At 34.5% G+C, this 10,438-nt stretch overlaps 1 pseudogene; it reads right to left on the bottom strand.

Moving 5' to 3' along the window:
* Positions 1-386: 386 nt before the first annotated feature.
* Positions 387-923, bottom strand: LOC149256271 (putative histone H2A.3 pseudogene; annotated as a pseudogene).
* Positions 924-10,438: the final 9,515 nt, after the last annotated feature.

The following is a 10,438-nucleotide window of genomic DNA, read 5'->3' as shown; positions in this document are numbered from 1 at the left end:
GCAGAGATATCTGCTTCCTGCTTTCCTCTGCAATCCTGATGCGAGAGGGAGCTGGTACATGCACAGCCTGCTAAGGGCCCGAACTGTGCTTGTTCAATTATTTCCTGCACAGTACAACATGCGATTTTCACCGCTGATTTCAGCTTGCATGGGGATGAGGCCCCACTGAAACTCACGGCTCTAAATTCTGCAGGACCAAGCATAGGCCAATCGTCATCTACACCTTGCGCCTTATGCCGGTTTCCTAAAACCTCTTCAGCACATCCATTCTGAGCATGGACAGAGATCAGGCCCCTTTTTGAAACCAAATCTCGATGAGGCATTTTGTCAAACACTTGCCTCACAACCTCCTTGGATTTGAAATGCGAAAGCGTTCGTTGCTGGTTCTAGAGATCCACGAACTTGTTTCCCAAATCCTTCCACCTCACCTCCTCTTGGAACCTCTTGGCCGTTGCAACAGGGGCGCTGGCAGCCTCCTTTACCGAATTGCGCATTTCCAGCCATGCTCTGACCCCCTTACTGGTATCTCTGATCTTCGCAACAGGCCCGACAGCCATTTTGGGAGGTAGAATGTTATGGATATTGGGCATGACTCCACCAATGGCTAAGGTAACAGTGCCGAACAGCTTGCTGAGCTCCTCGTTATTTCGGACGGCCAACTGGATGTGGCGAGAAACCATCCTGGTCTTCTTATTATCCCGGGTAGCGTTACCTGCCCGCTCCAGTACCTCAGCTACCAGATATTCAAGAACGACCGCGAGGTAAACAGGGGCACCGGCTTCCATCCATTCGGCATACTTGCCGGCCTTGAGAAAACTCGATAATCTGCAAACAGGAAACTGCCACCCTGCCTTGCTGCTGCGCAAGGTGGACTTCTTCTTGGAGCCGCCTGCTCCTCCAACCGCCGGTCCCCACCCTGCCATGGATGATCAAGATACGAAAACCGTCAAAAAAACCCTTGTTCACTCTGCAACTCCTTTTGAAAACACCTATAAAATCGTTAATGTTCACATAGTGACTACTATCACCCAACTAAAGAAAACTTGTTTGAGATTCATTTTTTTGGGGGGGAAATGACATTGACATTGCTAATGTTAAGGTATATCTCTTATAAATCCTTTATAGTCTGCTTTAGTTTCTATTCCAATGCTCATTATCGTTCATGTATTATACTCTGCATTGTATATTCTTTCATTTTCAAAATATGAACTCAAAATTGATGGTAAGAAGTAGGAATTTAAGAGAGAGGAGAACCATAACACTGGAGCGACAAATGCAGAAAGAGAGAGAGAAGAGAATTGGTCTAGTGATACTATTAAATTCAATATCTCGTAGGTATCACACACATAGAGATTCATGGCCAAGTCCTTAGAGTTGGTGAATTCACCTACAATGCCTTGGGAACACAATGATAATTTTTTGAAGTGATGAAACAATATTTTATGTATAAATTGTAGTCCAACAAATATTAAGTTGGAAACTCATGTTGTAATATTTGACATTTCATATAATATAATTTGTGGATGAAATTATTTATAGTTGTACTTTATATGATTTAGTATTGTAATTAGCATGTGTAACTTTTCATTTTCATATTAGATAAACATTCACATTGTATGATTTTTTTATAATTTAATTGCAAAATCATACTAATTAATTATGTTGATTAATAAGGAACACATAAACTCAATCTAAAACTATTAAAATAGTAGTTTATATTGATTAAAAATTAACATAGATAAAATGAATATACGGATAAATTAGTCATTTATAATGATTATTAATGAAAGTAAATGAAATGAATATAAACTACTAAATTAGATGTTTATATAATGAATATGAAAATATAAAAAAAGATAAATGACCACTGTAAATAATAAATATGTGATTAGAAATGATGACTAAATTTTGCATATATATGACTATTAGTATCTAATTTACAATATCTTATAACACGACCAAAATTTAGTCATATTTCTTTGGTCATTAATTAGTTTCAAAAGATGACTAAAATTTTCATGTATATGACTATTAGTAGCTAATTTACAGTATCTTATAATGCGATCAACATTTTGGTCATATTTGTTTGGTCATTAATTGGTTTTCTTGGGTGATCATATACTAGTATATTTTGTTATGTATTTGGTAATTAATTGTGGCAATTAATGACTAGATGAACGAATAAATTAATTACCAAATTTATGACTAAATATAATACTAAATGATAAAATTGAGACAACTAATTAATGACTAAGCTAAAAGCGACTAAAAGTTGGTCGCGTTAAAAGATACTTTAAATTAGCCACTATTGATCATCAACTGAAAAATGGTCATTTATATCCAAATTTTAGTCATTTTTTTAGTAACTAATCAGCCATTTTGTACTAGGATTTTTAATGTGAAAAGGAATATTGATTGGTAATGATAATATAATATGGTTACATGTTATTACTTTAGTGGTATATTTATGCTTTAGTTCTTATTTTAGTTTTGCAGTGATTCATGATGCAATAGTCAGTGATTTGAGATCTATACGTAGGTATTATATAGAGGAAATGCATATATATGTAGGTTTGTTTCAAAATAGTAGAGTATATATTCTAATGAGATATGTTTGATCAGGGTTTGCAGGAAGAACATTGCATTTTTGTGATGATGAACAATGTATGGTTTGGCATCATGATGAATGGTGGTGCATTGGTATAATATGATATTTTATATCTGTTGGTTGTAATGTTTGATTCATATTTAGTGATTGAATTTCATATTCAATATTTAGTCTAGTAGTGAGCTTAATGAAGGGTGTCAGTCTAGTTTGGAAATATGATGAAAAGTGTCATACAGGTTTGATGTTTTGAGTTAGGTGGATCTAGTATGAGATATTATGGAACATGTTCCATATAAGTGCTAAGGGTTGGAGCCTTCAATAAGGGAGCCAAAGCTTCCTTCTACTGGTAGCTAGCAAACTTGTTTAGGGGGTAGGGCTCTCTTCTGGTAGGAGCCGGTAAATAAGATCAAGGGTTGCAATTCCCTTTCAGTGAGTGCTAGAGAATGAGAGAAGGTTGTAGCCTTCTGCAATTTGGTCCCTGTGTGTTGGTAAGAGTCTGTGATAGTACAATATTTTAAGAATATTTTCTTTTACAATAATAAAGAAGATAGATACAACAACGATAGTTTTCTCCCACATTAGGTTTCCACCTAAAATCCCGGTGTTCATGTCTGTTGGTATGTTTCTTGTGTGTTGATGATCTATCTACTCTTTACTTCTCATGGTTTATTCTTAATGAATGAATAATTAAGTAATGGTGCACTCGTTAAGGATGAATAGTTGATGAAATATATGAAAAGTTAGTTGATTGGATATACATTTCTTTCTTTCACTAATGTCATGTACATACCCTGGTTGCATGAATGATAGTAGCCTTTAGAAATTAGAATATACAATGAATCATTTAAAGTGAAATAAAATATTGATTCACTCCCCCGCTCCCCTCTCAATGTTTTTCCCAACATTTTCTTACTACAGGATGGAGCATCTTTATTAGTTAAATTAAACTTGTTGCTAGAGATATTGTACTCTTTCTACGGTACACCCCAATATTCTGGGAATTCACTATTCATGTTGAAATACCTATTGTTACTTTTAACTGGGGCTACCTCACATAACATGCTTCTATATTCTAACATTGTACCCTTTTGTCACGAACAAGGATGAAAATGGATAATTGAGGTTAGGAATTCGAAGAGCTTCCCAACAACAAAGCAGTGTATCTTATTTAGTGCTCTCTAGCCATGGCATACATTCAAATGGTCTAGTTGTTGTAGCTCATACAGTTGCCACAAAAATTATGTTCAACATTTTCTACAACCCAAGGTATAGTGATGGTGACAAATAGAGCTAAGTGGTGGTGACAATGTCAATACTTTTTTTCTTTTTTGTATAGATGTATTTTTTGCATGTACGTTACATAATAAAAAGCAAAACCAGTGGCTTTTCCACCAGGTTGATTTTGTTTAATTATTGAAATTTGGACATCGTGAACTATGTCATGTTCATCTATGATGTGTTTGTATATATTTTTTCATTCACTATACCGAAATAAGTACCTTCTTTAGCTTGATGATGGGTCCAAAAATTTGAAATAAGAGAAACTAGATAAACTAGTTAAATATCATTTTTGAAAATGTGGTCTAATAAAGTTGAAGATTTAAAAACTAAAATCTAAACTTATGATAATCCCCACACCCTTATTCCTTAACCATTTTACATTTTGTTAAATTCCACTTCCTACTTCACCACCCAACAATTAAAATTTAATAACCATGCTCTGAAACAAATGATCGAAATGATATCTTACTATTTTAACTAGATTTTATAAAATAAATTTTCACTTACTATGATGTGATTAATGCATTTAATTTTATTTAGATTTGAGTTGAGGCAACAACATTTCAATAAAATTCATGCATATAAGAAATTAATTATATACATATACATATCTATATCTATCTATCTATATATATATATATATATATATATATATATATATATATATATATATATATATATATATATATATATATATATAGATATATATATATATAGAGAGAGAGATATAGTGCTGGTGAAACATGTATAGGGGGATTGAACTTCTGGTCACTTTGATACACAAGGGCTTGCAGACATGCTTTCTTCCAATTGTGCTACCACCCATCTTAAGTCCCTATAATACTAGTGTAGACCCTTATTGTTATTTTTAGTGCAGCCCCATTATTGCTATTATTGTGTCCTATAGATGCCAACTATTTTTATTATTGTTCCCTTACATTATTATTGTTATGTATGCCCTGATTATATTGTGACCTCTTATACTCCTATATATAGAAAGGAGGTATTGTGATTTGTGTCATCTAGGAATTATTCATTTATGTTATGTAAAGGAGGTTTCCCCCTCGAAAAGGCTAATTTTCGAGTTGTTGATCTATCTTTTCTTCTATTTTATGAGTTGGTTCCATAACATTTGGTACCAAAGCTTTTGATTTTAGGGTTTCGCTGCTTCAAACCAATCATCATGGTACCTTCTCTATCATTTTTTTTATACGAAACTTAAAAAGCTTAAGTTTCGAACACGTTCAGCAGAAATCTTGGTTAACTTTTTGTAAAAATTTTGTATCTTGGTTCGCTATATTTTAAGAGATATGATCTGAGGAAGCTAGGGTTATTGCAAGGTCCCAAATTCAGTATCAAACAAGTTACCTACGAAAAATTGTCATAAATTTCTATTTGGGAATGAGATTTTAATTTCATAAGAAGTATTAGAACATGCAAAAAATATTTATTATCTTGTATCATGTTCAGGGCTAAAGATCAAAAAAGTGATACGTGGTACTTTGTACAAGTTTGCTCTACTGAACTAGTTTATAATCAGGTCATCGTGGGAGATCAGGAATAACTCTTTCTTGAAGAATGAAATCTTGGTATAACTTGTGGGGTTGGAAATAATACTCATAGGGATACCAGAAGACTAAATTTTAGACCTTGGAAATCTGAAATTATAGAGATACAATAACTTCAATATTGAGTTGCTAAAAAGCAAAAAAATGGCGTGTATTTTTTTTAATTTTACTTAATGTTTGTTTGAAAAATAAGTTTGAAGTGATTTCAAGTCCATATTGAAGCACAGATATTAGTATTTGGTTCTGAAATTCCTCCCCAAAAAAATATAAACCCATCAACACCTAAGAAATCTCTACTATGAATCATGAAGAGGAAGAATTGCAACATGATATATTGAAAGGGGACATGGAGCATTTAAAATCGCACATGAAATGTTTTAAGGATGGATTAAAAGTACACATGGAAGATTTGAAGGAAGGTTTAACAAAGTTTCTACAAGAAATTCTTCCAAATGGTGAAAAGGTATTCGATGAAACTCAATGTGAGAACAAAATAAATTTTAATCATGATTTCAAAAAATATAAATTTGGATTGAATACCCATCATATTCCAAAGATAGATATGAGGAATTTTGATGGAAAGGATCTAGTAACAAGGATACTGAAAAGGGAGAAATATTTGGATCTCCATAATATGCAACACATGCAAAACATACACATTGCATCTTTACATTTAGAACCCAATCAGTTTGTATGGTATCGATGGATTCTTTCCCATAAACCACTTCTCACTTGGTCAATTTTTATGGAGGAAATGATACCACATTATGAGGATATAAAGATGATGTAGGAGCATCCGGACTTAGCGAGCAATGTGAAAGTTTGTTCACATGTTGTGGCTAAACAAGTTGAATTTCATTGACCTGATTGGTCAAATGTCAATTCTACTGAGAGGGTTGGATCTCTCAAGAAATGAGTTGTATTTCATTGTTGTAATAGTTAGAAATTGTCTTATTTTAGGTTCAAAGATGAGTTGTTAGCATAGGTGTGTGGTAGAGCTAGGAATTAGAGGTTTGTTGTTAGATTGATTAAAAATAGGGATCGAGTTGTTAGGCATAGAATAGAATGATATTCAATTGATAAAAGAAGGAAAAAAATGGTAATGAAGAGAGAGGATTGAGTGGAGCGAGAATCAAGAGTAGTGTGTGGATTTCCTTTCGAAACAGAAGTCTTTTATTTGTGTAATTGGGCCAAGGCTGAGACTCTGTAATCTTTTTAATTATGAATAATTGATACTGTGTGTGTGATTAATTATCAAGCCTGTGGAAATCTTGTTGTTATTTTGTTTCTTTGTATTCCGAATCAAGTTGATGATTTCTCTATTTTCATGCTTCTTAATAGCAAATAGAGAGTTAAAAGAATAATCACGGCTTTTGTACTTTTAATAGTGGTGAGTCGGATAAGTTCTCAGCCATTGATTCCAGTTTGAACTAATGGAATGAACCTTCCCCATTTGTTGGATCAATGTATATTGCATTGCAGGATTATTTAATAGAAGAGTGGGTTTGAAATAGTGTAAGTGGTATATCAGGTGGAGAAAAGGCAGTAACCGGTATTTCAAGGAAGACCCTTGATTTCATTCAGTGGAGGAAACATAGCAGGAGGCAGTGAGAGAAAAACAACTTTTCGGGTGAGTACTCTCCATGTAAGTTGTGGCCCTGATATCGTTGTGCACTGTTGGATCTATCACGAATTAATTGACAGTGGAGGACCAACGATTAATTTTGCTGATCGGGAGAAATGTCAGTCATAGGATAAATGAATTCAAAGGGATGGTGGAGATTAATTTTATAGAGTTAAGGTGAAAAGAGTAGACCCGAGAGATTTATGAACCCGGGCTCAATATTTTTGAGATCCGACATTATGTGTTGAAGCACGTTTTCATGTGTTAATCATGTGGTTCAAATTTTATGTTTTGCCCGGGTGTTTAAGGCTTAAATGATAAAATAAATATTATGATTAGTTTTCTGGGCCCATAGCCCACAAGTCCATGTGTATTGAATTCAAAGTGCAGTTTTCCTACATCATTTGTGGTATCAGAGCATAGAGATTAAATTTGATTGCAGAAAAAATGCCGTCGAGGAGAGGAGCTAGTATTCATCGAGGAAGACTTGAAGCAAATGTAGTACTACTAGAAGAGATCCAGATTCTATGTATGAGAATGGAAACAAATGAGACTTCTTAGAGAAGAACACCTGATGAAGGAGCGGACAGTGCTAAAGAAGAATCTTTTGAGGAAGAAGAAGAGGAGGAAAATGAAACTACCAAAGTTATCAAGATATTGGCGAAAGTAGGAGGCAAACCAAAGATGGAAATTCCTATGTACGAAGGGAGTCCCAATGCTAAAGAGATAATGGATTGGATCAATTCATTGGACAAATATTTGGACTATGAAGAAGAAGTTGACGACAAAATGAAGGTGAAATTTGCAGTTACCAAATTGAAGGGCCATGTAGCTATTTGGTGGGAGGAATTAAAAACATCCAGAATGAGAAAAGGAAAGTCCAAGATCAAGCAATGGGGAAAAATGGTGAGTAAAATGAAAGCCAAAGTTATGCCTAAATTGAAAACTTTAAGGCAAAAAGGAATATTTATTAAGGAATACACAAAAGAGTTTTATAGATTGAGTATTAGAGTAGGACATGTAGAAGATGACATGGAGAAGGTAACTAGATATATCAATGGCTTAAGGTATGACATCCAAGATGAGATCAGCTTGATGAGTCTGAAGACTATTGAAGATTCCTATCAAGCAGATTTGAACGAAGAAGAGAAGATGTTGAGAAAATAGAATCATAGGAATAGAGGAAGAAGCTCAATAAGAGGTAGAGGAACTACCATATCAAGGGCACAACAACATCAGCATGAAGTAAGCAGCTAAAGTAGCAGACAACCATAGAGGGGAGATTTTAGTAGAGGAAGATTTGCACCTAGAGGAAGATGCTGAGGAAGAGATGTTCGATGTTACACATGTGGAGAATGGGGACATGTGTCATGGGACTGTCCTCAAATAAACCAGCAACTCAGAGGAATGTGAATGTGGCTGAAGCAAAGCCAAAACCACCTCAACCTATGGAAAAGGAAGAACCCCCTGAAGTAGGGGAATCCTTGCTATTGAGAAGGACCTTGCTTAAGGCAGAGAAGGAGATTGAAGAACCAGCATAGAGGAAGAATTTATTTAGTACTACCTGTAAATCAAAAGGTAAGTGTTGTAAAATGATAATTGACAGTGGAAGCACTAAAAATCTTGTTTCTACAGAGATGGTGAACAAGCTAGGATTGGTAAAGACAATACACCCTACTCCTTACAGAGTGTCATGGTTATAGAAGGGACATCATATTATTGTGAGAGAACAATGCAAAGTTCAGATACAAATTTGTACGTATAAAGATGTGATATTATGTGATGTAATGCCCATGGATGTATGCCATGTATTACTGGGAAGATAGTGGCAATTTGATCGAAAAGCTATTCATGATGGGAGGAGAAATACTTATACTCTGGAGAAGGATGGAACTAAACATACATTGCTACCATTGAAGGACGACACTGACAAAGGAACACCTGGAAGTAGTGTTATGCTGATGAGTGGAAAGGAGTTGTTACAAGAGGTTGAAAAAGGTAAAGAAATGCATTTTGTTGTCATAGGGAGACCTAAGGTAATTTTGACTTCCACAAACTTAGATGATTTACCTGAAGAAATCAAAACTTTGTTGAATGATTTAGCTGATATTGTTGTGGATGAGTTGCCAAATGCACTGCCACCAATCAAGAGTATTAGTCATCATATTCATCTAATACGAGGAGCAAGTTTGCCAAAGAAAGAAGCATACAGACTAAATCCTCAAGAGAATGCAGAAGTTGGAAGATAAGTGCAGGAGCTGATGGATAAGGGACTAATCAGATAGAGTCTTAGTCCATGTGTTATACCAATAATACTCAGTCCAAAGAAAGGAGGTGAATGGTGAATGTGTACAGATTCCAGAGCTATAAAAAAGATCACTATGAGGTATAAATTTCATTTACCATGCATGGATGATTTAATGGATTGTTTGAGTGGATCAAAATATTTTACTAAAATAGATTTGAAGAGTGTATATCATCAAATAAGAATTTGAGAAGGCGATGAATAGAATATTGCCTTTAAAAAAAACAGTGGGTTGTATGAGTGGTTAGTGATGCCTTTTGGACTCACTAATTCACCTAGCATGTTCATGAGATTAATGAATGAATTCTTGAAGGAATATGCAGGCAAGTTTGTTATTGTTTATCTTGATGATATTCTAGTCTTTAGTAGAAGTAGACAAGAACATCTAGAACATCTTAAGTTGGTTTTAAGAACTCTGCAAAGAGAGAAACTACTAATAAATCTGAAGAAATGTAGTTTCATGAAGGAAGGTTTAGTTTACTTTGGATTTGTAGTTTCTAAAGAAGGATTGAAAATGGATCCAGAGAAAGTCTAAGCAATTTGGAACTGGCCTATTCCCAAAAACATATTTGAGGTAAGGAGCCTCCATGGTCTTGCAAGTTTTAACAGAAAGCTTATCAAAGGTTTTAATGAGATTTGTGAACCAATTCTTGAAACAATCAAGGAGACTAATCAACCATTCAAGTGGACAGAAGCAGCATACAGGAATTTTAAGTTGCTGGAGGTAAAAATCATAGAGAAACCAATTTTGGCTTTACCTAATTTTTGAAAAGGTATTTCAAGTTGAAACAGTTGCTAGTGGAGTTGCAATTGGAGCGGTTTTGAGTCGAGAACAGAGACCAATAGAATATTTTAGTGAGAAACTAAAGGAAGTTAAGAATAAGTATTCTTATTATGATAAAGAATTTTATGCTACTGTACAAGCCTTAAAGAATGGAGACATTATTTGCTACCAAAGGAATTCATATTTGTATTCAGACAATCATGCCTTACAGTTCATCAATAACCAGCCGAAGTTGAACCAGAAACATGCCAAGTGGGTAGAATTTTTG

This window comes from Pinus tabuliformis, chromosome 7 (assembly GCF_031772625.1).
Source record: "Pinus tabuliformis cultivar Carrire ecotype Pingquan chromosome 7, CPIR1, whole genome shotgun sequence".
Taxonomy (NCBI): Eukaryota; Viridiplantae; Streptophyta; class Pinopsida; order Pinales; family Pinaceae; genus Pinus; species Pinus tabuliformis.
Note: the sequence above shows the minus strand (reverse complement) of the source record. Positions and strands in the feature narration are given on the sequence as shown.